This window comes from Ixodes scapularis, unplaced genomic scaffold (genome assembly GCF_016920785.2).
Source record: "Ixodes scapularis isolate PalLabHiFi unplaced genomic scaffold, ASM1692078v2 PGA_scaffold12__126_contigs__length_90152505, whole genome shotgun sequence".
Taxonomy (NCBI): Eukaryota; Metazoa; Arthropoda; class Arachnida; order Ixodida; family Ixodidae; genus Ixodes; species Ixodes scapularis.
In genome coordinates, this window is record NW_024609838.1 from 13,329,640 (window position 1) to 13,351,506 (window position 21,867).

Consider the following 21,867-nt stretch of genomic DNA (forward strand, 5'->3'; position numbering starts at 1 on the left):
GCCGGTGAAAAAGTAGTGAGTCTTAATATTGCGTATACGAGCGAACGCAAGCCCTGTGTGTTTGCGTTAGATTTTGCGCGTTCCACACTGCGCGTGCGCAGAGCCCGAAATTGCGGTCTTGGATGGCGCATGGCGATGAGGCGCACGCACAACGTGGGGCACGCAACTCTAACGCATACGCACACCGCTTGCGTTTGCTTCTATGTACATTACTAAACTCTCCAGTAAGGTACAGCCGCAACGGAAAGAGAGTAGCACAAGTGACCGACGACCGGAGCGGCCAAATAGCGACACGCGGCGCTATTGTTCCCGAGGGAGGGGGCCAGTCACGTTCCATGTCTTGACGCGGGGGTAGCTGGCAGAAAGCAGCCCATCCAAAAACACGTATTTAGAAAGCCATCTTATCGCTCACTTCTCTGCCGGCTACTCCCGCCGTGAGATATGGAACGTGATTGGCACTCTCGCTATCGGCGCGCTAGGGAAGAGTAGCGCCGCGTGTCGCGATTTTGCCGCTCCGGACATCGGTCACTTGTGCTACTCTTTTCCCGTTGCAGCTGTACAATCCCATACCGGCTGCAGCACACTTTGGGACAGTGAAGAGCGTTGCTTGCATTCGGAAACGACATTTCGCGAGCCATGATCGCGAGCAGTTCCGCCATGCCCGCTGAGCAGGAGAATCGGGGGACCCTCACTAGAGCGCTTCCCGTTTACGCCGCGGGAGGGCGAGCGTCGAGCTGGAGACGCGAATAGGTGGCGGGGCGGTAGTTCCAAGATGGCGGAAGAGACGGGGATAGATTCTCCAGGATATCCCTGCGCCTGCTCGCTGACGCTGTTCAGCGCGCTAAAAAGGATTTATTTGTCTACAAATGCAAAGCGGTTAGGGAGGGATCATGTACCAGGTGACGGAGATGCTGATGCACGTTAGGAAAACGAGCATGCTGTTATTTAAAAGTTGCAGAAATCTCAAACTGCGAAGCTTTGTGGCGAGCGAGCGCGTTTTAGGCACCGGCCACGTTCCTGCTTGTAACAAAATATTTTTGAAGGTGATGAAGATGTGTTTGCGCTTTGCCTGGCCATTAGTTCTCTAAAAAGAGAGTCGCGAACGGTGACCGTCAAGCTTCGGAAGAGCAGCATTACACAGTATTGATGTCTTCGCGTCACAGCCTCTCAAATCGCTGCTGACCGTCTCGATTTTAGTGTATTGCAACACATAAACTGCTCTATCGTTATTGATAGAAAGTCTGTTACCGCAGGCTACCGTGCGGTGTAGCATTACAACCGCAAGCTCGCGCTGCGCCTTTGAAGTACAATTTTCAGTGCGCGCCAGGAGCGTTGCCGTACTCATCAGTCTAAAAAAAAATGTTGTAGTCCTTACACTTCTTGTCACATATACGACACGACACTCCAAAACTTCAGTTCGCCGTGCAACCCACTGACGTCAAACTGACGGCCCCAACTTTTACGAGAGGCTTGATGACGGCGCAATATAAGATATTAAACAGCTAAAGTACGCATCAAAAAGTGCCGAAAAAAAAAACAAAAAAATAACCGATGTTTTGCAGTAAAATTAAAAAAAAACAATTTTTTTTTTTTTGTCATTTACACTTACTTAAGCTATTTTAATAAGTTGCACAACTCGGCTATCAAGCCGCTCGTGAAAGTTGGTAGAGCCGGTTGAACGTCAGTGCGCTGTACGTCCAACTGAAGTTTAGGGGTGTCGTTCGCTATGCAAAAACTGCCTATTAACATAATCGGCGTGTTTAGAGGTTTTATTCATTGCTATCAAAAAGAAATATTTTAATATACCGTACATTTTTTTACCGTGTTATTTGCAACATTGCGGTCCCTCTGTCCAAAACTGCGCGTTCTAAGCTCTCGTCACGAACGGCTGGCTAAGACAGACGCGCTTAAAATGCTTCGAGCATTTTTTTATTTGCTTTGTAATTGCCTGAAAGCAAGTACGGGTATTCTGTCATTTTAAAGTGCTTGTAATAAACGGTCATGTTCCTTGTAATGGCCTTAAAACGCGAACCCATTCCCGATTTGTATTGGTCGACATACCGTTGCGCGACGAGTTTTCTCCTACTTATGGCAATGAATAGACTTTCTGTGTTATTAGCGGGAGCGTTTTCCGTCACGTTGAACACATATTGAGCTGGCGGCCATGCACAAGACCAGAAATCCGCAGCGTATGCGGTACACGAAAAGTCCCTAGTGAAATTAGACATCCCGGTCCTTTATGCAAGGCTGTTGCAAGGCGGGGCACGAGAATTCCTTTTTTTAACGCGCTCACTTTTTTCGTTAAAACGGCTCCAGGCATCAAGGCCGACAGTCCCTGCCACCATTTCCGCGCCGCCGCCGCCGCTGCCGTCCCCGCTCCTCTGGTTCTCCGTTCGTCCGCGGGAGGGCGAGCGGCGCGCTGGAGTTGCGAGATTAGTCGGACATGTCAACACCGTGTGGAACAAATTTGCTGCCTCATCGCAAAATTTTCACTTTGACCCGAATAATACTAATAATTTCGAGCCGCAAATTGTGTTCTCGGTAGTTGAGCTCTTGTCGGTTATGCTAAAAAAAAAAAAAAGAAAAACCTTGGAGAGCATAAATACATTAGAAAACATGATTGCGCTTTAGCAAATGGACAGTGGAAGAGCAAACCAAGCACAGAGCGCTAACTTTCAACTGTTTAATCAAGGAACATCGCCATAGGCATGATGCGCAACCGCAAAACTCTCAACCAATTCCACGTCCCGTCACCGATCGCAAATACGCTCTTTTTCTACCGGGTCAATTGAGGCCACCCTGATGTACCTCGTGCCGGAGCTTTTGATGATGTCAGGCTCAAATTATCTAACTCTGTCTATATGTCTTGCCTTGTCTTTATGTTTGGCGAGAACACTGTACGGTGGCAAATAAAGGTTTGTACCCGCAGTCATGACAGTGGCACTAAAGATGACCATCCCGAAATCTGTGATACTTTCTGATTGTCCTCTCCTAACTTCTAAAATAAAGCGAAATTCGAGAAAGAGAAAAGTTTAATTAAGTTACAACGTTCAGTGCGCTCAGGGAGCGCGCCTATGGCCTAGCGATTATCGTGCTTGTCTCCCACGCGAAAAGCCAAGGTTTGATGCCTGGCCATTTGGTAAGTTCGAGAACCCCGTTGCTTATTCGAAATTAGAATGTTCTACGCGCCGAACCCTCTACGCCGATTGTTCCAAAAGCCCACGCGTGAACATAAGGGGCTCCGCGTGGCGAGCCGGTGTCAGTTTGGCCCCAGCGCTCAATCCTGCTGTTTCGCCGACATAGACGCCTGCGACGCTAGCCTTTCTCTCTTTTGTTTTTGGGCACACGTTCACCCCAAAAAACGTTTAGTTTTTTCAGTTATTCGCCGCCTCATTATTTGTGGTTCGTGACAATATTTTTTTCCACGTGACAATGGAATCTAGGGTGACCACCAGTCCCGCGACTCGCGGGACTGTCCCGCATTGAAGGCTTGTGTCCCGCGTCCCGCAAGAAATACCAAAATTTTCAAAAATGTCCCGCATTTCACATTGTCGTCACATTCGCCACGCAAATTATGGCGCTTCCGATACGAGGCAGAGGGAAGCGCGGAGGTCGCTGGTAAGCGTGTGATTCTCGATGGTATAGCATTTTGTATCCATGCACTGCGGGAAACGACCGTTATTCTTTTTTCAGGAGACGGACGCACTTGCGCCATTGTGCCTTTCCCCTTAAAGGCAAGATATTGCAAACGAAAATTGCTCGTAAGAAGTTAAAAAAAATGGAATTTTTAGCAAATCATATTGTGTCATGCAAAAAAGTTGTAAAAAGCTTTTTTTTTGGTAAAGACGGCTACATAAGGCGAAAAGCCTGCAACTCCCAACGGTAAAAAAACAACAACAACACAAGGTTCTAATTTTATGTAGAAGCATGTTAGTATAAGAGTAAGTATCGACAGAAAAAAATAAGCCGAAAATATTTACTGTTTCTTAGTACCTCTTGATGCATTGGGGTCTGCTGCAGTCGATTTTTATGTTTATAACTTGCCGCAACACAATTTTCAGGTGTATAATATCCTTTCGGACAGCACAGGATTTCGGGGTGCGCGTGTTGATGAATTTTCTTTTATACTCTTTTTTTCAGTCGTGAAAATGGTGTCCTCTTCTCTCTCTCTCTCTCTCTCTCTCTCTCTCTCCCCCCCCCCCCCCCCCCTTCCGTCTTCCCGGTCAGGGTGTCCCGCATTTCGACGGCAGGAAGGTGGTCACCCTAATGGAATCTGGTACACTACCCCTTCCGCGCACGCGACAAAGGCAGCCCGTCGTTGCTCTGCGGAACGGGTCTCAATTTGCACATCTTTGCGAGCTTTGCAGGTGCAGAGAAAACAACTTACGTTTACACGTTTCGCTATTAAACGTGTAAACGTAAGTTAAACGTTTACACGTTTCGTACATGACGACATATTCAGGTACATGACGGGACTGTAAAGATAATAATCGTATTACCTCAAGGATAACAGAAATATGCAGAACACACGGCTCCAGAATACAAACAAAATTTTAATGCAGAAAAAAAAATCTAATTGTACTGAGATCAAGTCTCTCCATATTTGTAAAATTATGCTTATGCCATGCAAGTGAAAGCAAGTCAAATTATGCTATGCAAGTGGAAGATGATACCTTAGCAATTTGAACCCGTAATTTGTACGATTTATTGGTATTTTCCAATGCTCCTTCTCACGAACCTCGTATACCCTGATATTTGGTGTTAGGTTTGAAATATGTCAAAGGTAAGTCTCGTTGGAACGAAGGGCAGATCTATATTGTTTCAGTAAAGTATACTCATAAAGGTCTGAGACAGTTATTAGACGTGGTTCTTTAAATAATGGAGGTGTATGTGTATCGAAAGGAACATTGAGTATTGTGCCAACAGCCTTTTTTTCAAGAAGGTATAATTGGTTAATATTTGACAAAAATGTGGTACACCACACTAAGTTACAGTAGTTCAGATGTACAGAAATCGCCGTGTATATAAGCACATTTTATGTGACAAGGCAATACATTTCTGAATGGACAAGTTTCCCAAGCACTCTTAATATCGTTTTTAACAACATCATTAACATGAGAATCCCGAGACATCTGTTCATTAAAATAGACTGCAAGCGTTTTGACGTTCAGGACAATTTCTATGACTGAGGGGCCCAGGATAATATTAAAAGGAAAAGAAACAGTCTACCCTTAGGTTTAAAAAGGACAGCCCTTCTTTGGCTCGTGTTGATTAGTAGTGAGTTAACTTCACTCCAATCATACAGCTTCTCCTAGTGAAGCATTCGTTTTATGAACAAGGTCTCCTACTTTTGCACCCGAAATTTTTAGACTGGTATCATCGGCATAAATGATGAAGGAGGGGGCTTTGCTGGTGTTAACAATGTCGTGTATGTACATATTAAATAACAAAGTACCTAAAATGCTACCTTGCGGTACTCCAGCACTAATAGGTAGGACAGAAGAACTGTATCCATTTATTACGACACATTACTGGAGAAATTTTAAGCACGATCGTAAAAGAACTGAAGGTGCACCACGAATTCCATAGCACTCGAGCTTTTTTTATTAGGGTAGTATGGTCAATACGGTCGAACGCCTTCGACCGTGTCTAGACGACTATGAATAGAACCCCTAAGTAAGCCACGCTTAGAGTATCGGCACTCCATGCATTTTCCGATATTCGTGTGGACGCCGCCATTTTGGTGTTCAGTGCAGAGCTGGCTCAGTGGAAAATCGTTAAGATTAAAACACCCGACTTCCTGAGCTTTTGATCATCTGCCGGGAAGCCCAGGCTACATCGTTTCGCCCTGTCGCGGGCTGTTTCGGCATTTATGGAGGGCAAAAAAGCGTTTTCTGCGATTTCAGATAAAGCGTCAAATGACTGGCAACAGTGATGTACAGCCACGATCAGAGGTAATTGGAACACGGGAGTGGTGGCCCAACTGCATTGCAGCGCTATCTAGCCGCGCTCGTGGGAACTGATAGGAGACTACGCGCATGCGTGCATGCCGGCGCCGATGGCCTCTCCGCTCCTCTCGACCTATCCCATTTACCGGAGGTTCGAATCGTTCTTTACCGCTTCTGGGACGCAGCGCTACGTTCCCGATGGCGCTGATAGCAGACAGCGGGCACGCTTCCGGCGCTCTTTAATGTCTAGAATATATCTTTAATATGCTCTTTAATATCTTGACAAAAATAAAATAAAAACAAGGTTCGTTGCTTAAAACTTACGGTCTTTGTCAACTTTGCGAGTCATTTTCTGCAGCTGCCGTTGCTATCCTATTTGAGAACAACTTAAAAACATTTTTTTTTTTACGTAGCGATGCGTCACGCCATTAGTGTTTGCCGCGTCATTAGGGAGTTTTCGTAGATCGTTTTCGCTGTCCCGCAAGGCCCTCCGCAACCCGCTACGATAGCGGGAACTCCAAAATCAAGGATATCAGCGCGCAGGCGCAGTAGCAACTTCTTCGTTGCGGAACGTTTAGCGGAGGGGGCAGCGCGGTCTACGAAAACTCCCTATTGAACCAGCACAGTACCGCTTCAGATGACCCTGATAGTGCACCCGTTTCCTCAGTTCGCGCTCGCGGTAAGCGTGCTCGCAACGCTGTCGAACGCTATCAGCGCCATCACGGTTGTAGTGCTGTATCTGAGAAGCATCGGAGGATTATCTGCACCGCCGGTAAAAGATATAGATAGAGTGGTGCAGAGGGACTGTCGGCGCCGGCATGTAGGCATGTACGTAGTCTCCTATCAGTTCCTACGAGCGCGGCTAGATCGCGCTGCAATACAGTTGGGCCACCGCTCCTGTTTTCTAATTACTTCTGAACGTGACTGTACAACAAGGCTAAACCACGGAGAAGCAGTTCAGCCAGGCATCGCGCTCGTCGCGAGAACGAAAACCGGATGCGTTAGAACTCTCCACGACGCGATTTCGCTCCTCGGGGTGAAATAATCAAGTAGAGCAGGATTCACGTAGGACAATTAAAACAATAAATGGCCCAACTTTTTCCCCTTCCTCAATGACGTTGTAATTAATTTTCCCTTCCCCGTGCGCTCTTCGAAACGTGACGTGCGAAAGGTTGGCTTTGCCACAATGAAGGAGGAGTGAATTGGCTTCCCCGCATAAAGGTAATCCGTGCGGCGAAGCTAGATTGTCAGGGGGAGATTTCAACGGCCAGTTTCAACTCGGCAAACATCTAGGATACAAGAAATAAAGAAAGAATAAAAACTTAGGGACATGGACAGACAGCACAGTTCTTGCAACTAGCAACGAACATTTACTGATGTATCCTTCCATACGTACAATCTCTGTCCCTTATCTATTTTATCTCTCTCCCGTATCCTATTTTATCTTTAGTCCGTTGCGACTCAAGAAGGTAGGGCGAAGGAAAGGAAGGTCGGGAAGGAAGAAGCAGTCGGAACGCTGGAGAGGAGCAGGGAAACCTCTTCCTCTCTCCCGCGTTCCGCCTGCTTCTTCCTTCCCGGCATTCCTTTCCCTCACCCCACCTTCTTGAGTTGCGACGGTTTATAGAATAGAAATAGCGCTACAGACAAGGGCAACTAGTACTGCAACTTTCGTTATCGTGCTAGCTGTTGTTGCAACATTTGAACTCCCGTCATATCTGGACCTAGCCGATTTTTGGAGGCACTTGGTGCTGGTAAGTCATAATATAATAAATATAATGTCCTAAGGATTACTGTGCGCGCGACTGTATTGCGTTCATCTGTCGGAAGTGGTTCAACTATCTTGAGGTTACTTGTTACCTTGAGGTCAAACTACCTTCTTCTGGGGGCGACTGCATCGTCCATCTTCATGCCCCCGTTCGCCACTGATCTCAGAACTCTGCGTAATCGTCTGTCATTTACGAATATTCCACGTTTCCGATAACATCGAATAACTCTTGCTGGTTGTGGAAGCAAGTCCAGTTATGACGTGATAATTTTATGGCTGCTTTGTGGGTGGTATCAATGAGGCGCGATTGTTTTATGTCGAAGAATTTTGGCGTGTTGGTACGTAACAGGGATAAAAAGAAAGTGACATAAAGGACGAAGGCAGGACAAAACGTCTTTCTACGATTTCTTCTATCTTGGTTCTTTATGTCGCTTTCCTTTCATTCCCATACTTCTAGCGCTACGGCATTTTTCGGGTCTCTCGTGTTGCCTCCAGAAATGTCAATCTTTTTGCCGCAGGGTGACCTACTTGTCTTGAGAGTTCGGCTTTAAAGTACGGAATCAAAGCTGCCGATGCTAGCAGACGACGTCAGTTTAAAGCCGCTTCGGCGCAGTACTCTGCCAACACTGGTAGCCTCCCATGGCAGCGGAAGTGTTCCCTAAATGGATTCGAGTGCGTCAGCTCGGCAGCGGCACTCGCATCGCCCCAGAGGTTCACACAGAAACGCGTTCGCGTCAACGCTCTGGCTTTCACCGCGTTCGCAGCGCGGCGGCTTTGCCAACGCTGGGGAAGTTGAAGCGCGCTGGACGCAGACGCGCGGAGCGCGTCGACAACGCCTCGTCGATGATGACGTCAGCGCATCCCAAGTGCGACGTAGAGCAGCGTCAGGAGGGAAGCGAATTGAAGCGCCCCTTTGCTCCGCGGATTGCGGGCCCGGCGGCCATGGCGCCCGGACGCTAGGAGTGACGGGAGCGGTTTTTGCACGAGCGCCCGTTTTTTGCCGAGGATGCTGGAGATCGGAGGGGTTTTCCGAACACCCGGGAGTCTAACGGAAGGAAGGTCAGTGACCCGGTCTTTCTCACCTTTCAAATCTCCGACTATTCCGAGGTTTAAACTCGCTTCGCTGGTCGGCAGGCATCCTCAGCGAGGGGGGCGGGTCGGATACCCAGACACTTTTGGGGAGCGTTTCGGTCGCACTGCTGCTATTTCCGCTTTCCCCGTTCAGATACATTTGCAAGCGCAGAATTCGCGGCTACATTTAGTACTATAGATTTTCACGCGTAAAAATCTCCTTCCCCGCGCCCACGCGCGGGTCGTGAGAGACAGTTTTTTCAGCCGAAAAATGTCGACCAAATTTTCACCGAACTATTTCCATCTCCTTCAACTTGATCTGGTTTTCTAGTGAATTTTTAACTTTAGACGATTTAACCGAGCCAAATTTTGAAGTTAAAGAAATTAATGTGGCTTCAAATAAGCGCGGGGTCTCGAAGCTTTCGAAGCGATCGAGACGTGCGTAGGCTTCTCCACACGGGGCTGTCTGTACGGCGTAAGCCTCCACGCGCTCGGAGCTTGTGATGTTAGCAAGATTTTGATGGGCGCTTCGCGATGCTACCGAACGTACGATGTCTCTAACGTATTCATTTACTTCTTTGTTGAATTTCTATGCGGAGTTTCGCTCGTGGCGCCCGCACACCGGGTGCCTGCGTGATTTTGACAGACTTCGCGGTGCCGACCGCGAGCGTCACACCGCTCCAACGGAAGTCGATTTGCCTTCATCGATTTGGGTCGTCGTCCTTCGCCGCTTGTTGACGTTTAATAATGGTTCATTAATCGGTGTGCACCGAGCCCTTAATCGCTGTTGTTTCTGCTGGTTCCCAACGAGCACTTCATAAATTACGCCGCGGCTTGTCCGTTCTTTTTGGAGCGGCGTGCCACCGCCAGTCTGGCAACATGCACGGATGCAGCGAAATCTCATTCGTCTGCTGCTCTGCATGTTGGGTGTTGCTTTTTTTCGGTGCGATGTTCCTACGTGCCTGCGGTGTCTAAATCGTTCGTGTACTTTGCCTCCGTCTTGCACAATCTTACTGGGCAGATGAAAAAGAAAAGAAGAAGAAAAAGAGTTTAGGTTGCGACATTCGGCTTAGAGGTGATGCCCCGTTACGATAGCCTAATGACTATAAACGACAACGTTTTATTATTATTATAATAAGCTGTCGTTTATATTATTCCCACGTTTTCGTGGGAATAATATTCCCAGCTAAAGTTGTCTCTACAGCTCCTACATCTTTTTTTTACTGTCCTGCAAACGTTGTTGCCAGAATAACCATAGCCTCGTTTGCATAGTGGTGCCGGTTTTTTTTTTTTTTTTTGCGTTGAAATTATTGTACATTGTTATTTGCACACGAATCCTTCTGCACCACACAAGTTTTTAATGTGTACCTTTGTATTTTCGCTCACACACTTTTTGTGTCGCCTTAGCTCTCTACAACAGTGACCACAATTATGCGACGTAGATACCCGAATAAACAAAATAAATACTCCGTGTTTTTTTCCAGGGTTGCTTGTACTCCGCTACACTTTATTGTGAGCGCAGCAGAAGCTACAAAAGCGAGCGGCAGGTTTTTTGAGCATCCCTTTCAAGCACGCTCGCGCTCGTGCGGTGCAACCATCACCCTGGTTCGGGGCAACGTGCTCGCGCTCATTACTTCGCTACTTGGAGCCACAAACAAATATCTCGTACGAATGAAGACCGCTCCGGTTAGGAACCGCGGGACTCGTTTTGAGAAGCCAACTGTTGTCACAGACCGGATGCGAACAGCAGGGAGGTCTTTCAGGTTGTTCAGCGCATGCTTCGGTAACACTTGGCTGTCTCTTGAGCCTATAGAACATGCAAGCACAGCCGAAGCACGGCGGAAGGCAACCGGCGCGTGCTGGAGGAATCTGAAAATGTTTTTTTTTTTTCTCGTCCTCTTTGTGACTATAGACCAAGTAATTAGACAAATCCTATTTTCACAAAGTAGAGCTAGTTAAAAACACACACACACACACAATCACACACACACACACACAAGCATGCACGCAGGCACGCTCACCAACCGAATGTTCTGCGCGTGTAGGTCTTGCTAAAAGACAAACAGGCTCTCCGAAGCAAACGCCGTTCCGCCAACTGCATGTACGTGCGTTTTAATTTTATTTTTCTCTTCATTTTATTTTATTCACTTTTTTTTTTTTTTGGGGGGGGGGGGGCGGGGGGGGAAGGGAGGGGGGGGGGCCGATATTTCGCGTTGCTCGGAGAGAAGTGGTCCCCGTTGGCCGTTTTCAAAATCGTCCTCGGTCAATTCATCGCGCGCCGGAGACGATGATTTCCAGCGACATCGTCGTCGTCGTCGTCGACGTGTGTTGCGGCGGGCACAGACGACGCAATTTTCCTAAGTAGCCGTCGGATAGAAGCTGTCTAGAGTTTTTTTGCTGTTTTTGCAGGCCTCAGAAATATAGAGCGTCTAATATATATATATATAGAGAGAGAGAGGGAGAGGGCCGTTAAGATGGGTCACATGCCGTACGGAAGCGGTCCTGTCAATACTGCCGAGACCATTAAATAGATGCGGCCTGGAAATTTCCAATCACGTCCGCTGCGGGTTTATCACGGAGTGGGCTGGTTTCGACACCAGACGATTTTTATTTGTCTTTCGCCATGATCGTTTGGCTTGGTTGTGCATTGGGTAGTCGTAGTCGCTTCCGACACGTCGTTATCGCCACAAAAAAAAAAACAGGAAAAAAGCGTTTGTTTAAATTTAAGAGAATATTTACGAGCATCTCCGGTCGCTATAAAAACAAAATACTGTCCCAGTGAAGAATGAAGGCATTCAAAGTCGACCCCTCAGCGACATTCGTGTTTTCAAGGACGGAGACCGAACTTTAAGAAAATATATCTATCTATATATAGATATATCTTCCGTCTCTGTCCTTGAAAACACGAATGTCTCTTCGCCCCCCTCCCTTACACACACACACGCACACACAAAGAAATAGTTTCGTTTTCTTTTTTCGTCTATTGGAAATTTGCCGTTGGACTAATCCCAGTTAGTCACGCAGTTATTTTTGGCGACCAACTCTAACAGGGATATCATCACTCTGGAAGAAAGCATGTAACGCATTTTTTTAGTGCCTTTCCGACGCACAAATCAAGTGTACCAGCCGGTGTTCGCATAATGTATTAACAACTTGGGAACCCGAAAGTCGTTTTTTTCATCGCGAGTTTAATTTTCATCCCCCAGTCCTGAACACGACGCTTCATGCTTTCGATGATTTTTTTTTTTTTTTTTTTTTTACAGGATTTTTTTAGGTTGGTTAAGTCGGTGAAGATCTCATTATGTATTGTTTTGTTTCTTAAGTTCTCCGTTCACGTGAACCCTTGTAGAAGGCGTTCGTTTTCAAGCAAATGGATAACAACTTTCGGTTTGCGCAGTAAACTCTCGTTATGGTGGAACGCGTGAAACTTCGAAATCTATCGAATTTGCAAAAGACAAAATTGAACCATTCGGCTAAGTTCACCGGTTTAGCCACCAGAAGACCCTCAATGCCGAAAATACGGGACATTTTTATCGGCCATAAAAAAAAAAAAAAATGTCCACAAAAGCGCAGTTTTTTTTTTTTTTTTTTTTTTTGTTTTTTTACGCGAATGAATAACTTGTTATTTTGTGCGAAAAAGCAGCGTCGTTGTGCCCGAAAGATGGCCATAAAAATACGTCATCAAGCACGCGCTGCTCAATCGTATGCTCAAGGACTTGAGGTCGTACTAGACGTCGCCCTCCAGGCGTCGTCCTTAAGGTCGTTCTACACGTCGTCCTCTAGGCGTCGTTTTCGACGTCTTCCTTTAGCTGTCGTTCTCGACGTCGTCCTAGAAATCGCCCTAAACGTCGTCATTGAGGTCGTTCTAGTGGTCGTCCCAGAAGTCGTCCTAGACGTCGTGCTTGACGTCGTCTCGACGGCGTCTTAGAAGGCGTCGTCCTAGGAGGACGTCGACGTCGTTCTAGACGTCGTCCTAGAGGTCGTCCTAGACGCCGTACTTGGCGTCGATCTCTAGGACGTCGTTCTATACGTCGTCCTAAACTTTAATATGTGTAGAAACAGTACTCGAAAACATTTGTCCCGCGGGACTATAATGCTTTCGCCTTCCTACACCGTAAGCAGTCTTGAGTGTCCTCCTGTAGTTCTTTTATTGACTCGTAAGTGTGATGTTTCAAACTCTCTGGAATATATAGACAGACGCTCTAAACAAGTCGGCGTTTGCCCACACACTGCGCGTGCGCAGAAACCAGATTTGCGATAAGAAAATCGTCTGGGCATGCGCCAACAGTAACGCCACCGCAGCGGTTTGACGTCAGTTCCGCATGTCTGTGTATACGGCAACGTTATTAGATTAGCTCAGTTACGGAGCCGCTCATAGACGCTGCTTGCAGGAGCAGTACCCCCCTCTCTCACCACGGCTCGCCTCCCGACGTTCGACGCGCCACACGGCTGCTACGGTGACTACATTAGAATCTATGGAATACGTACGTTTCAGAGCACAGCGTCTAGATAACGTTCCACCGTGTTCTATGTAACATACCCTTTTGAAACGAAAATCGAGAAGGCGCTTCAAACGACGGGAGGTGAACTGAAGTGAGTGAGGGGGAGAGGTGGAATACCCCCTTCCCCTCACTCCGCAGTTGCGGAACTCCTCCGCGGGAGTTCCGCAACTGAGGTAATCAATACTTCGTTTCAGCTTCGGTCCAGACGCAGCCGATGCTACAAGCACGAGCATGTGGCCCAGAACAGTGCTTGCACTGCACGAGCGCGCGTGCGCGGGCAGGAATGCTGAAAGCCCGGAGCTCGCGCTTGTAGCTTTGACTGCGTCTGGACCGAAGCTGAAACGAAGTATAGAAACGCTGCTGTACGGCGTGCAAGTTCGTCCGCTTTTTGGGCACCTCGTGCGATTGTTTGCACTAGAGTTGGGCCCGCGTGCCTTTGATTCCTCCCGAGCTCAATCAACGATTGTGCACGCTCGGCTGCCTAGACATCGCGCGTTCCCTGCGTGCTTTCCGTGTTGCTCTTTTCTTTCATGGGCGTGCCACTCCGCGCGTTCTAACGTATCGTACGTGTTCTACCATCGCCGAACCAATCACGTACACGAAAGACCGAGTGACCCGCATTTTTTACGCTTTTTGATTGGCCCCGTCCACTCGTAGCGCCGGCTGTGTCCGGACTTCAAACGGCTTCAGCGTTCCCCTTTGGATGCGCGGAGAGCCAATCCCTGCGGCATATATAGAGCTCAGTGAATGGTGACTACGAGACCCATTCACACCGAGAGTCACTCTGAGTATAAAAAGGACACGCCATCAGCTCCGAGCAGCTTATTATCGCTCCATCGCCACACTAGCTGACCAGAAGAGCTCAAGAACGAAGCGACAAACGTGAACGTAAGAAGCCCTTACTGGCAAGCGTTTGATTTGTTTAGCTGCCGATAGCAGACGCGTATAAAAATGGCAATCGCCGTGACGTTGCGATTTCGAGGCGGCTTGATTGGCCCCATTGGCTTGTGACGTCGGCTCCGCTCGGACTTGAGCTGGAACGAGGCGTAACACAAGGACATGTTCTTTTCCACGTCTATATTTTTTTTTCCCTCTGAGCATGTCAAAGTGTCACACTGCTAGTGTGCAAAAACTGTCTCAGGCCTGTTTTTTCCTAATATGACGCGTCCCTGGTACACCGGTCATACAAAAAACACGGGTTTGGTGCAAGTTTCTTGAGAATTTATAGCATAAGCCCGCCCTATATTATAATCCATCAGAATCATCAACATAAAGTAAAACCTGCGGTTTGAAGAAGGTTACTTGCGAGGAAAATTCGGCAGAGACATTTAAAGACTGCTTACGGGTAGGAATGCGAAAACATTTCACAAGCAGCGCGTTCGTACAAGCAACGTGCCTGGTCTTCCTTTTGCACACGGCGCTCTGGCGGTCACGTGTACGCTCTCCCACTGCGCAGTCGCGGCGAACCCCGCCGGCTTCACGCCGATTTCCATGACGAAGCATTGCGTTGCTGTGTTTTTCTTTGGAATGGTCGTTGGAATGGCTTATGGCTAGTCATACCTAGTCATAGCTAGCCAGAGAGACTACAAACCCTGCATGCAGCGATTTCTCAGGTGTCCTTTTTTTTCTGTCACTACAACACAAATTAGATTTCAGTGACACGGATTTCAGTGAAATCGGACATCTTGGAAACTACGCGAACGTCAGTCATGAGAAACCTTGATGCTAACGGGGCGCGTTGAACTGTGTCAAGTCCGTCTTAAGTAGGTTTACCTGCTTAAGTGATTGCTTGGGTTCATCGGATGGTGACTGTGATTAAAAACTATAATCACTGGCAGAATGAAAACTGCGAAGCGTAGCGCGTGCCAAGGTTGCTGCTCCAGATGATTTCTTCAATGTTTGTTTTGTTCTAAAAAAAAAGAAAAATTTTGGGGATTGACGTGAGGCTTTTTTTCGAGTATTGATTTTCTTGTATAATGAATTTATTATATTATCGTGTCTCTGCACTTAAAATGCAAGAGCTGAAAGGCTGATCTTGAAATGAACCAACTACGGGATCCTTGCATCGCGCTCTTGCGCAGACCATATCCATGCCACACGCTTATCACGAGCCTTTCATGTTCACGTGACTGTGTTTTACCCGTCTGTATCCCCATGTCGAGTTTTCCACTCGTTTGATTGGCCGTCTTGCCCTCCGCTCCTTCTACAAATACTCGGGTCAATGGTGGAAGGAGATATGAGAGTAGTCTCATGATATACTCAAAGGAAAGTAAAATCGACGCACTTCTGCTAGGCTTTTGATGAAACACCAAGCTTGCTTAGCGTCCTTTTACAGCGATACCTGTTAGTGAAACAGTTCGGTATTTCGCGCCGTCGACCGCGCTTTCGACGCGTGCCATTTTCGGCACTCCGCCAAAACATTCCTCGGGGGCCGCTGATAACAAGATAGCGAGCAAGCGAGATAACATGCATGGTCATGCACAGTATCAAGATAACACGCATGGTCAGTAAAACAGTCCCCGCCGGGCAATCTGGCAGTGCACTTGGATAGGCGCACGTGTGATCCAGAATTAGCACTAACAACGATTCTCGGGAGATACGCGGATAACAATGCCTTAGAATTTTACGATGCATCATGTATCAAAAAGCAAGGGGAAAGCAAGTGCGTCAATGCAAATGACAGCTAGAGAGTTCTATTTTCTATGCGAACAGCGAGAAAGATGGTATGAATGGTGTGTGTTTGTTTCAACAAACGTTCGTTTGAGAGTGCAGCTCGTCTTATGCACTTCCTTGTCCCTGTTTATTTGGCGCTTTTCGTCTTAGCCCATGTGACTATTCGTACCGAAGCGACGTACGAAAACACGGTCCCCTCATGCTTAGTCAGCTGAAATTCTCGCTACCTATACAGCCTCATTGGTTCCATGACGCTACGGAATTTTCGTCCGACGCGTTACTGGGTTCAATACGAAACGCCTATGCGGACCCTATGGTGCGCGCTCGCACCTTTACCGTTCAGTCAGTCCATCTGCTTCGAAATGACACCTTATAGCGGCTCCGACGTCAAACCTCAGCTGTCGCTGTGTTTCACCTTACGGGTTGCGTAAGTGTTTACAATATTTGTTTTACCAAATGCTTTTATAAGTGAAGTAAAAAGAAACATTTGTTTTAGTCACAGGCGTGTACGTCGCAAGTTCCCAGAACTTCCATTTGTACAAATGCCGGTCCTTCGTTCGTTGTCCTTTATTTGACTATTTTATATGAAACTATTTTACATATGGTTTTGATTACTTTTACTTTTATAATCCCAACACACCACACAAAGGGTTCACGAACATTGAGTTCGTGCCGGCTCCAAATAATCTTCTCGTTGTGCACTATTTTTCGCAGCGCGCCGAACGATTTGGTTCCGCAATCGCGAATTCTCAACAAGCGCGCTCCGAGTCACGCCAAGGATCGAAACGACGGCTGGCTGTACTTATGAGTTGCGCGGACCTTCATGCTTCTTGATGTCAATCAATGCCTCCGTTCTGTTATTGTCGCAAACCGTTTTGTTTCGCGAATGCCTTCTCTTGTTTCCTTCTTCGGGGTACGTCGTAAGAGCGCGGGAGCCGCGACCTCGTCTTGATTTGGTCGTCGAGAAAATAAAGGCGAGGCGAGCGATTGTTGCGGACTCTTTGTTATTTGCTCTGTACGTTCTGCCGAGAATGCTAATGGAATTATTTACGGTCGTTCTTTCGCTTTTTCTTTTTCTTTTTTCGGTTGGAAAACAATATATGTTCCTGTTCCAGTTTCTTTCCCATTTCCATTTCTCGTCCTTAGAGGGTAAATTTGTTTCCGTTTTTTGTGTCTGAGAAATTTTGCTTTTGTTTTTTGGGCACGTTTCAGCAGCAGTTTTTGTTGTCCGTGGTTTGTTTCGGATGGGCCACTTAATATTGAATATAAATGACCTCGAGTGAGTTACGCCTGCACAATGGCCATGCACTTGAGAGCAGACGAGTTTGGCACTGTCGAGAAGGGGAGGCTTTTTACCGTGTAACGCTTAGTGGCAAAAAGAAATATAATGTGGCAAAACTATGATGCGTAAGTGTGGTAAACACTTTCCGTAATGCTCGCCACCATATATGCTTGCCCCGACTCATTTCGCGAGACTGGTCCGATGTCAGGTGCCAGGGGTTCCGTGATTGACCTCGGCATCGCTCCTAAAAGCATACGGGTATTAAACAGTTTGCGGTTTCTTGTGTGCGTCGATTCATTCGAAACTGCTTCCGGCGAATATTTACAAGCGTGTATTCCAAGGACTTGCATGACCCTTCAAATGCGTAGAGCACAGAACCTTATAACTCTTACCACGCTGACATATCTCCTCAACAGGTTGCGATGCAACCCTCGAAATTAGCGAGTTTGTACGAAAGAACAAACTAACAACAAAATGGTGGTTTGACGTCTTGTGAAAACACCCTATAAACCCACACGCTATTTACAAACAGGGCGGTGCTCCCTCCACACCAGAAACCAGATTCGCGTGTTGCTACTGCGCATGCGCCGTAGCGACAGCAGCGCCACCGCGACGTCGTGACGTCACAGCCGGCTAATCCAATCACGCATAGTGAGTGCGCCCTGATCCTGCGCTTCTTCCTTGTACGCGACGCCTCCGAGACAAAAAGGCCGCGGTGGTGGATTTTACACTCCACATTGAGGAGACCAGCGCTCCTCGGCTGTATTTGTTCTTTCGTTGGTAAATTTTTAGTTCTTTTTTTTTTCTCTCTCCGCTGCGTCTAACTTTAGCTGTACTTCTGCTAGGTCTTAGCCGTGTCTGGAGCTGTGTGCCTCTCTGTAACTTCCTTCCTTTTCCTCCGAAGTTATTATGCCAATTTAATGTCTGTCGAGGAAAAAAAATAATAATAATAAAAAAAACTGTCAGTTTTTTTTGTTGTTTTTTTCCTCCGGTGATCACCCTTCTCCCTGTTTACACGGAATTAGACGCGTGCCTGGGAAGGCTATTGAATGGCGCTTTTTTTTTTTTTTTCGTATCGATCGGTGCGGGACATGTTTCGGCGGTTCACTCCCGCCGGTTCCCGAAGTGCGCGATCGTCGCCGTGCAGCACTGCGCGCCGTCGAGTTGATGATCGATTAGGGGGGGCGCGTCTCGTTGCTCCCACCTTTCGCCAAACAGTTCGACCAGCGGGAACCGACGACGGGACTCCGACCGATGCCCCGTAACCCAGACGCCTCCGGTCATAGCCTCCGTCGTCTGTCTTCCTCGCGCGCCGCCGTGAGCCAGTGGCGGATCCAAGGGGGAGGGGGGGGGGCGCCGTCCCCCCCCCCCTCTCATACAAAGTCGACCCCCCTCCTTCCCCTTTCTCGGAGGGCAATTTGCCATTGGTGGACCCCCGGTGCACAAGAAAGAATGGGAGAGTAGTATCCTTACAAATTTTCCGCCCCCCCCCCCCCCCCCCCCCAAATGAAGTTCTGGATCCGCCCCTGCCGTGAGCTGGCTGCCGTCGGGTGCAATTCGCGTGTTTTAAAGAGTGTGAAATGCTTTTTTCAACGGAACCTCTTACCCCAGAATTTCGTCTGTCCGTCCGTACATTTCCCTGTTAAATATAAAGGAAAAACGAGCGTCGCACGCCCATTCAGTTTCCCCGCTATATTTAGCGGGAAAAGTGAGGTCCCGCGATCTGACGTCAAGTCACGTTACACCGTGACGTCACAGCCTCAAGTCCTGGCATCAGGGAATACCATAAAGTTGCGTGACGTCATTTGTACCGCTAGTTTTAGCGGCGTGATAATTAATAACTAATATGTTCTTTACTTTCCAAAACGACTGTTTAATGTCTCCAAAACAAATTTAAGTGATTGTTCATTAAATACCGCATTTCATGCGTTATAAAACTTTAAAAATAAAGTTTTTTTTATATAACTATTTTTCCTCTCTTTCTCGGTTTTATTCCTCGATTCGTTCGGAACTGGAGATACAAATCAACGAAACGTTTTTTTAGAAAACATGTAAAGTCTTGTACGTACACTGCACGGAAATCTTAGCGCGAGCCCATTAGCGTTTTTCTGCGTTTTGCCCAGACAGAGCATTAGCGGGCAACAAACTCTACCGCTCAGGTTTCTACCCTGAATGAGCCCTAACCGCCACACTAATAGATTTTTGTTTTCTATGGCGTCCATTCAATTTTAAGAGTAAAACAGTAATAACTGCGATCGCTTGTTGGCGCTAACAGTGTTGCGCTGGGTACCTTCAGTACCTACGACGAGAAATTAATGTACCTCTCACCCACAAGAGGTCAATTAACTTTCGTTCATCGCGTTTCTGCCCCATGTTCTACACGTTGGCGGAACGCACATGCCCTTGGTACCTAGAAGTGGACAATGATTGTGGTTCGTTCCAAAGTTCTCACGAATAATTGGCAACTGTGGTATATGTACGAACCTTGTCACTCTTTTGATCACCGATACTTGCTGAAAAAATGCACGCTCAGGCTAAGGAACGTTAGCTATACTTCCTCCGAAATCGCATTTGTAGACTCTGAACCAATTACTATCGAGCGAGCGCCAATAACTCCCGCCCATCCCTGTGAACAGGAATCGCCCCCAGTCACTTTCCCAAACGAATCACAACACAACTACGGAAAACGTTTTTACAGCGAAGCTTTTTATGGCTAGGGTTCCCTAAATTTTTCGTGTGCATGACCGAAAAATCTACTCCCGCACCGCCGTACAAGCCGCGTGCGCACGCCTTCCCCGTATAAAAGATTCGAAGTAAATAACCAAAATAAAGCGTCGACGATCGCGCATGCAAGTTGACATTTGTTTTCGGTTTTCGCTTTATAACAGTTACTGCTACAGACGCCGGCACCTGCGGCGTGTGGAACACTCTACCCTGCCTTCTCCTTGATGCTTGGGTAATTTAGCATTAGCTAAATCTATTCAGTAGATTAATTATCCATAAGCACCATTTTCAAGATCAGTAAGCTCTCAGGTAGATAATAAAGGTTTCTCGAAGATTTGCCGCTGTACGACCCGTGTCGGCCATGTCTATGCTCGCAGCGCCCTCTCTTTGTCGTCGTTCCAAGCGCTTGCGTGCCTAGTTTCCTTTGCTTCCGCTCTCCTGAGGTGGCGGTCCCGTCGCGCGTGTCTAAAAGCGAGAGAAAACTATGTATTTTCTTATTAACTAATGGCAAGGGGGTTTTATAGCCTCAATTTCTTTTCAGTGCGGAGTGAATATAGTTTTCACATCTAAATATTTTAAGCTTAAATGGTAAAAACAAAATGGCTAGGTGGCGTGAGCTACCGCCCGATCCAAAAGGCTCAGCCGGATTCATCCATCCATCTAGTTTCCTCCGGCTCCTCGGGGCGGGTCTGTATCGTGTGCTAAACAACTTCGCTGGTCATCCACATACACAAAATGGAATGGCTCATTATTTTTTCTTTCTTTCTAAATTCCAGTTATATTTGCTTGCAGCACATCAGCTTTTATTCAGTTTCTGTTGGCGAGCAAGTAACAAAAACCTCAAATATGTTCTGAATGTTAGCTCTTTTTCTCTTTTTTCTCTTTCTCTTTTTTTAAATTTTATTTTTGCAGACTAAGATTGATTGGTAAGTTTAAAAAATAATCTGAATCAATCTTATTTTTGCGTACTAAGAGCTGTCAATATCATGCTTAATATAGATATATGGATATTTTTGTAGCATTGTGGAAAAGCTTTGCTTTCCCTTTCCAAAGACACATACAACAAACGCGAGTGAGGCCCGTATTTCAATTCTCAAGGTGTTGTTGAAAGCAGCATATGAAACGGCAAAGAGCCTTTTTTTTATTTTACGAGACCGTGGCGTCTTTGAGGTCTTGCTGGATAAATAAAGCACGTCGTAAACACACACACACACACACATATATATATATATATACATGTGTGTGTGTGTGTGTTTTATTTTTTTACATTCTGCATTACTTTTTAACGTCTATCACAGTTCGCACTGTATTTTTCGTTCTACTTTTGGGGAAATTTTTTGGTGGATTTAGAGCGCTTTTGAAGCACCTTTTTGTTGGTACCTTCTTGGGCGTGCAAGCGTTCTCGCATCTACCGCACTAAAAGTGCAAACCATGAAGCGCTCCTGAATCGCTCTAAACCCAGCTAATTTTTTTTTTTTACATGATAACGTTAAGGAGTTTGTGTCGCAGAGAAGCCGGCGTCGGCGGCGTTGTGACGGGAAAATCCTGATTGGTCGTTGGGGTCGTGACGTCGCCGTCACATGACCTCTCGCGGGAATTTCGAAACAACCTACAACGCTCACGTGAAACGACATCACGCGTGGAATGAAATGACTTAAAAAACATGACATGTATTGTGAATTAAAGGTCGCCGCATGTATCAAATGATTTCACTTTATAACGAAATTTATTTGCCTTAAAGGGAAGCTGAAACACTTCTTGAAAAAAACGAGTTAGAGGTGAATTCTGGCGTATTTTTACCCCGTGAATCTGAATATCACATTCGCTTTCCCTGAACTTGCAACTAAAGGCGAGAAAACGCGAAAAACCTTCGACCAGTCGTGACGTCATACTAGGATCTTT

At 46.9% G+C, this 21,867-nt stretch overlaps 1 protein-coding gene across 1 annotated transcript in view; it reads left to right on the plus strand.

Moving 5' to 3' along the window:
- Window positions 1-8,723: 8,723 nt before the first annotated feature.
- The window catches only part of LOC121832985 (rho GTPase-activating protein 100F-like), a 34,549-nt gene continuing 21,405 nt past the window's right edge, over window positions 8,724-21,867 (plus strand). The window contains exon 1 of the mRNA XM_042289423.1: window positions 8,724-8,772. The gene's annotated coding sequence lies outside the window, so the exon portion shown is untranslated. The remainder of the gene's footprint in view (window positions 8,773-21,867) is intronic.